Below are 7,558 nucleotides of genomic sequence, written 5' to 3' on the forward strand. Positions count from 1 at the left end.
GCATGTATAATGTGGCGGGGGGCGCATAGGGAGGGATGTGCCACACAGAGAAGACAAGTAGTGAGACTACAGCATCTTACTATACTGATGGACTGTGACTGTAATGGGGTTTGTGGGGGGGGACTTGGTGAAGTGGGGAGTCTAGTAACCATAATGTTCTTCATGTAATTGTAGATTAATGATAATAAAATGAATATAAATAAATAAATAAAAACTAATATAAACCCCAACAGTATACATTTAATAAAAAATCATTTTGTATACTTAAAAATGGTGCATTTAATTTTTTGTAAAGTATACCTCAATAAAGCTGATTTTAGTAAGAGTTATAGGAATGATTAATAGTAAGAATCCTTATGGCTGAATGCAATGAAACCATTTAAAATTTTTTTAAAAGAATAAAAGACAATCCCAGATCATGACTTGCACTTCATTACCCTAACTTTTCAGTGTCCTTTAATATGGAATATCCTTCTTTAACTTTCATGACACTGGAACTTGTGAAGCAAGCTGATCAGTAACTTTGTAGAATACCTTTCATTTGGGGGTTATGTGTTTTCCCCACAATTAAAGTCAAGTTTATATATTGTGTGGTCAATATATATATTGTGTGGAATGCCACAAAAGTGGTATTGTCCTTAATGCATCATTATCAGGGAGCACATGATATCTTTTAGTACTATAGCTGGTGACTTTAATTGCTCACATGGTTGAGGGGTGACTACCAGGTTTTTTCAGTGTGAAACTACAACACCTCTCCCTTTTGTGGTTAGCTAGTGTCTGGCAGGGGCAGACTGTGTTTGTTGTTCCTTATTTTTTTTAAATCGAAGCATCGTTGATATACAATCTTATATTGGTTTCATGTATACAACACAGTTATTCCTCAAACTTTCATCCACTAGTTTTAGCACTTGAATCTTACTACTCTCATGGTTGGCACATGGCAACTTACAGCTTTATTTACATTTGGATATTTAATTGACCTGTAATTTATATTAATTAAGTATGAAGCAAGGGTCCAAATTTTTTCTCCCAAGAGGTTAACTGTGCCATCTTTTGTCCTTTTCTACAAAAATATTTTTCCCATATAAATTCTCATACTTTGATCTGTCATAGACACTATTCTTATGTATGTACACTCCATGTGATCTTAGAAACAATTTCATCCAATCCCTCCAACCCCCCATCTTGCAGTCATCAAGCAGCTTACAAAACCCTCCTTTCCCTGCATGAGAATTTGAACTTTCATCAAATTTCTAGCTGCTCCTCTGGCACCCTGACGATATGTCAACTCTGTTGTTACACTTGCTCTTAAATGATTGTTAAAAGTGATTGGTAAATTGCATTGACTGGAAGAAACTATATGATGGGGACACCCTATTTTGAAGTTTCTGAGGGCAGTCTTGTAAGTAGGTACGTCTTACAGTAACATTGGAAGCTATGCGTATGGAGTTGTTATAAGTGACATTGGGTACTAATGTATAAACTTTTAAAGCCAGGCAGCTTCTGCACTTGCACACTGTGAAGCTCAACACCTTGCACCTACATCATACTGTTGTGTGGATTGCTACACCCTCTGTGGAATGTCTAGCACGGCATGGTCCTTCTGAGTATGATGCTAAATGTGGACTAATCTTTTAAGTTTGAATGTTGACTGGAAATTTTTTAAATAATATTTTTATTAAGGTATTATAGATATACTCTTATGAAGGTTTCACATGAAAAAACAATATGGTTACTACATTTACCCATATTATCAAGTCTCCACTCATACCCCATTGCAGTCACTGCCGATCAGTGTAGTAAGATGCCGCAGATTCACTATCTGCATTCTCTGTGCTACACTGTTTTCCCCGCGTCCCCTCACACCATGTGTACTAAACATAATACTCCTCAATCCTCTTCTCCCTCCCTCCCAACCCTCCTTCCTACACCACACACCTTCGGTAACCACCAGTCCCTTCTTGGAGTCTGTGAGTCTGCTGATGTTTTGCTCCATCAGTTTTGCTTCATTGTTATACTCTACAAATGAGGGAAATCATTTGGTACTTGTCTTTCTCCACCTGGCTTATTTCACTGAACATAATGTCCTCCAGCTCCATCCATATTGTTGCAAATGGTAGGATTTGTTTTCTTCTTATGGCTGAATAATATTCCATTGTGTATATGTACCACCTCTTTTTTATCCATTCATCTGATGGATACTTAGGTTGCTTCCATATCTTGGCTATTGTAAATAGTGCTGTGATAAACATAGGGGTGCATATGTCTTTTTGAATCTGAGAACTTGTGTTCTTTGGGTATATTCCAAGGAGTGGGATTCCCGGGTCAAATGGTATTTCTATTTTTAGTTTCTTGAGAAACCTCCATATTGCTTTCCACAATGGTTGAACTAGCTTACATTCCCAGCAGCAGTGTAGGAGGGTTCTCCTTTCTCCCTATCTTCGGCAGCATTTGTTGTTCTTACTCTTTTCGATGCTGGCCATACTTACTGGTGTGAGGTGGTATCTCACTGTGATTTTAATTTCCCTGATTAGTAATGTGGAGCACCTTTTCACGTGTCTGTTGGCCATCTGAATTTCTTTGGAGAATTGTCTCTTCATATCCTCCTCTGCCCCTTTTTTAATTGGGTTATTTGCTTTTTGAGTGTTGAGGGGTGTGAGTTCTTTATATATTTTGGATGTTAAGCCCTGAAACTTTAGTTTGATATAGTCCCGTGTGTTCATTTTTGCTTTTGTTTCCCTTGCTCGAGGAGATGCATTCAGGAAGAAGTTGCTCATGTTTATATTCAGGAGATTTTTGCCTATGTTGTCTTCTTAGAGTTTTATGGTTACATGACTTACATTCAGGTCTTTGATCCATTTTGAGTTTGTGTATGGGGTTAAACAATAATCCAGTTTCATTTTCTTGCATCATTTCCCCACTGTATGTCCACAGATCCTTTATCATATGTTAATTGACCATATATGGTTTTTATCTGGGCTCTCTAGTCTGTTCCATTGGTCTATGGGTCTGTTCTTGTGCCAGTACAAATTGTCTTGATTACTGTGGCTTTGTTGTAGAGCTTGAAGTTGGGGAGCATAATCCTCCCAGCTTTATTCTTCTTTCTCAGGATTGCTTTGGCTATTCAGGGTCTTTCGTGATTCCATATGAATTTTTGAATGATTTGCTCTAGTTCATTGAAGAATGTTGTTGGTATTTTGATAGGAATTGCATTGAATCTGTAGATTGCTTTAGGCAGGATGGACATTTTGACAATATTAATTCTTCCTTGCCATAAGCACAGTTTATTTCCATTTATTGGTATCTTTTTAAATTTCTTTCATGAGTTTCTTGTAGTTTTCAGAGTATAGGTCTTTCACTTCCATAGTTAGGTTCATTCTTAGGTATTTTATTCTTTTTGATGCAATTGTGAATGGAATTGTTCTCCTAATTTCTCTTTCTGCTAGTTTGTTAGTGTATAGGAATGCAGATTTCTGTGTATTAATTTTGTATCCTGCAATTTTGCTGAATTCAGATATTAGATCTAGTAGTTTTGGATTTGATTCTTTAGGGTTTTTTATGTACAATATCATGTCATCTGCAGACAGGAACAGTTTAAGTTCTTCCTTCCTATTTGGATGCCTTTTCTTTGTTTTGTCTGCTTGCCATGACTAGGACCTCCAGAACTATGTTGAATAAGTGGGGAGAGTGGGCATCCTTGTCTTGTTCCCCATCTTAAAGGAAAAGCTTTCAACTTCTCGCTGTTAAGTATAATGTTGGCTGTGGGTTTGTTATATATGGCCTTTATTATGTTGAGGTACTTGCCCTCTATACCCATATTGTTGAGAGTTTTTATCATGAATGGATGTTGAATTTTGTCAAATGGTTTTTCAGCATCTATGGAAATGATCATGTGGGTTTTGTCCTTTTTGTTGATGTGGTGGATGATGATGGATTTTCGAGTGTTGTACCATCCTTGCATCCCTGGAATAAATCCTACTCGATCATGATGGATGATCTTTTTGATGTATTTTTGAATTTGGTTTGCTAATATTTTGTTGAGTATTTTTGCATCTGTGAGGGATATTGGTCTGTAATTTTCTTTTTATTTGGTGTCTTTGCCTGGTTTTGGTATTAGAGTGATGCTGGCCTTGTAGAATGAGTTTGGAAGTATTCCCTCTTCTACTTTTTGGAAAACTTTGAGGATGCATATTAGGTCTTCACTAAATGTTTCATAGAATTCAGGGTGAACCCATCTGTTCCAGGGGTTTTGTTCTTAGGTAGTTTTTTGATTACCAATTCAATTTCATTGCTGGTGATTGGTCTGTTTAGATTTTCTGTTTCTTCCTGGGTCAGCCTTGGAAGGTTGTATTTTTCTGGAAAGCTGTCCATTTCTTCTAGGTTATCCAGTTCATTAGAATATAATTTTTCATAGTATTCTCTAATAATTCTTTGTATTTCTGTGGTTTCTGTAGTGATTTTTCCTTTCTCATTACTGATTGTGTTTATGTGTGTAGACTCTTTTCTTCTTGATAAGTCTGGCTAGGGGTTTATCTATTTTGTTAATTTTCTTAGTGAACCAGCTCCTGCTTTTGTTGTTTCTATTGTTTTATTCTTCTTGATTTTATTTATTTCTACTCTAGCCTTTATTATGTCCATTCTTCTACTGAGTTTGGGGCTCATTTATTTTTCTAGTTTCATTAATTGTGAGTTTAGACTGTTTATATGGGATTGTTCTTCTTTCCTGAGGTAGGCCTGTATTCCAATATACTTTCCTCTTAGGACAGCCTTCGCTGTGTCCCACAGATTTTGCAGTGTTGAATTATTTGTTGTCATTTGTCTCCATATATTGCTTGATCTGTTTTTATTTGGTCATTGATCCATTGGTTATTTAGGAGCATGTTGTGAAGCCTTTGTGTTTGTGGGCTTTTTCATTTTCTTTGCGTAATTTATTTCTAGTTTCATACCTTTGTAGTCTGAGAAACTACTCGGTACCATTTCAATCTTTTGAATTTACTGAGGCTTTTTTTTTGTGGCTACTATATAATCTCTTCTTGAAAATGTTCCATGTGACTTGAGAAGAACGTGTATTCTGCTGCTTTTGGGTGTAGAGTTCTGTAGATGTCTGTTAGGTCCATCTGTTCTAATGTGTTGTTCAGTGCCTCTGTCTCCTTACTTATTTTCTGTGGTTGATCTGTCCTTTGGAATGAGTGGAGTGTCGAAGTATCCTAGGATGAATGCACTGCATCCTATTTCCCCTTTTAATTTTGTTAGTATTTGTTTCACATATGTAGGTGGTCCTCTGTTGGGCGCATAGATATTTATAATGGTTATATCTTCTTGTTGATTTGACCCCTTTATCATTATGTAATGTCCTTGTCCCTTGTGACTTTGTTTTGAAGTCTATTTTGTCTGATACAAGTACTGTAACTCCTGCTTTTTTATATTAGTTGCATTAAGTATCTTTTTCCATCCCTTCACTTTTAGTCTGTGTACGTTTTGGGTTTAAAGTGAGTCTCTTGTAGGCAGCATAAAGATGGGTCGTGCTTTTTTATCCATTCAGTGACTCTTACCTTTTGATTGGTGCATTCAGACCATTTACATTTAGGATGATTATCGATTGGTATGTACCTATTACCATTGTAGGCTTTAGATTCATGATTACCAAAGGTTCAAGGTTAACTTCTTTGGTATCTAAGAGTCTAACTTAACTCACTTAGTATCGTATTACAAACACAATCTAAAGGTTCTTTCTACTCCTTTTTCTTCTTCCTCCATTCTTTATATATTAGGTATCATATTCTGTATTCTGTCTATCCCTTGACTTTGGGGGTAGTTGATTTAATTTTGCATTTGCTTAGTAATTAACTGTTCTAGTTTCTTTACTGTGGTTTTATTACCTCTGGTGTCAGCTATTAAACCTTAGGAACACTTCCGTCTTTAGTTGTCCCTCCAAAATGCACTGTAGGGACAGTTTGTGGGAGGTAAATTCTCTCAGCATTTGCTTATCTGTTAATTGTTTAATCCCTCCTTCAAATTTAAATGATAATCTTGCTGGATAAAGTATCCTTGGTTTGAGGCCCTTATGCTTCACTGTGTTAAATACATCATGCCACTCCCTTCTGGCCTGTAAGGTTTGTGCTGAGAAGTCTAATGATAGCCTGATGGGCTTTCCTTTGTGTGTGATCTTCTCTGGCTGCTTTTAATACTGTCCTTATCATTGATCTTTGCCATTTTAATAACTGTATGTCTTGGAGTTGTCTTCCTTGGGTCCCTGGTGAGAGATCTGTGTACCTCCATGGCCTGAGAGACTATCTCCTTCCCCAGATTGGGGAAGTTTTCAGCAATTACTTCCTCAAAGACACTTTCTATCCCTTTCTGTGTCTCTTCTTGTGGTACCCCTATAATGCAAATATTGCTCCATTTGGTCACATAGTTCTCTCAATATTCTTTTATTTTTAGAGATCCTTTTTTCTCTCTGTGCCTCAGCTTCTTTGTATTCCTTTTCTCTAGATTATATTTCATTTATCATCTCCTCCACCATATCTAATCTTTTAAAACCTTCCATTTTATGTTTCATTTCTGATACTGTGTTCTGTAATGATTGGATCTCCGACCGGAATTCATTCCTGAGTTCTTGAATATTTTTGTATACCTCCATGAGCATGTTAACCTTTTTTCTAAGTACTTGAAAAATGTTCAATTGTAATTGACACACAGTTTTAGTTTCAGGTGTACAATTATATACATTACAAAATATTCATTGTCATGTGTGGCAGCATGTGTCATCACATTAGTTTATCCCCCCATTATTTTCTGAAACATTACCTTAGTTCCACTTTGAAATAATTCTGTGGTGTAAATAATTCAGAGTTTAGAAGCTTATTTTCCTTTAGTAAAATGTCAACACCTTTTGTTTCAAGAAAAGACCTCCTTCTCATACCCTGTTGGTGGGAGCTTAAATTGCCAAAGCTTGTTAATTGAGTAGAGTATTTTTCTTGGAAGTTACTTAGATATTTCTTGTTTTCTATGTTCACTACTCCCCATGGATGGTTTATTTCTCACCTTACCAATTAATGTGTATTACACGAAATTTTGAAATTGACCATTTGATCCACTTAATTTGAAATCAGTTGAGTGAAAAAAGAAAATTCATCCATCCAAAGTATTAAGTTTGACTTCAGGGTGGGCATATTTTGAATAAACCTTTATTTTATATTATATATAATACACTTTTAATTGCTATAATGAAGCAATACCTATTTGTGCTTCATAGTTCTCAAGATGCTATGAAACTCAAATATTCTAAAGAATCATATCTAAAACAAGGAGCAACGAAAGATATTCTTCTTCAATTCATGGGCAATGTCTATATATAATGGGAACTTTAATTCTAAGTATGCATAATGTACCAGAATTTGTAGAAATTTTCTATTGGTTTCCTGCAAATTCCTCCCAAATTTTCTCTCCAGACTACTAGGTCACAGAATAACTAACCACTATTAGGAAGACAGTATATATTCTTATAGATCTTACTCTCTGCAAAAAATAACTTAAACATAGTGTATACAAAATT

This window comes from Manis pentadactyla, chromosome 7, assembly GCF_030020395.1.
Source record: "Manis pentadactyla isolate mManPen7 chromosome 7, mManPen7.hap1, whole genome shotgun sequence".
NCBI lineage: Eukaryota > Metazoa > Chordata > Mammalia > Pholidota > Manidae > Manis > Manis pentadactyla.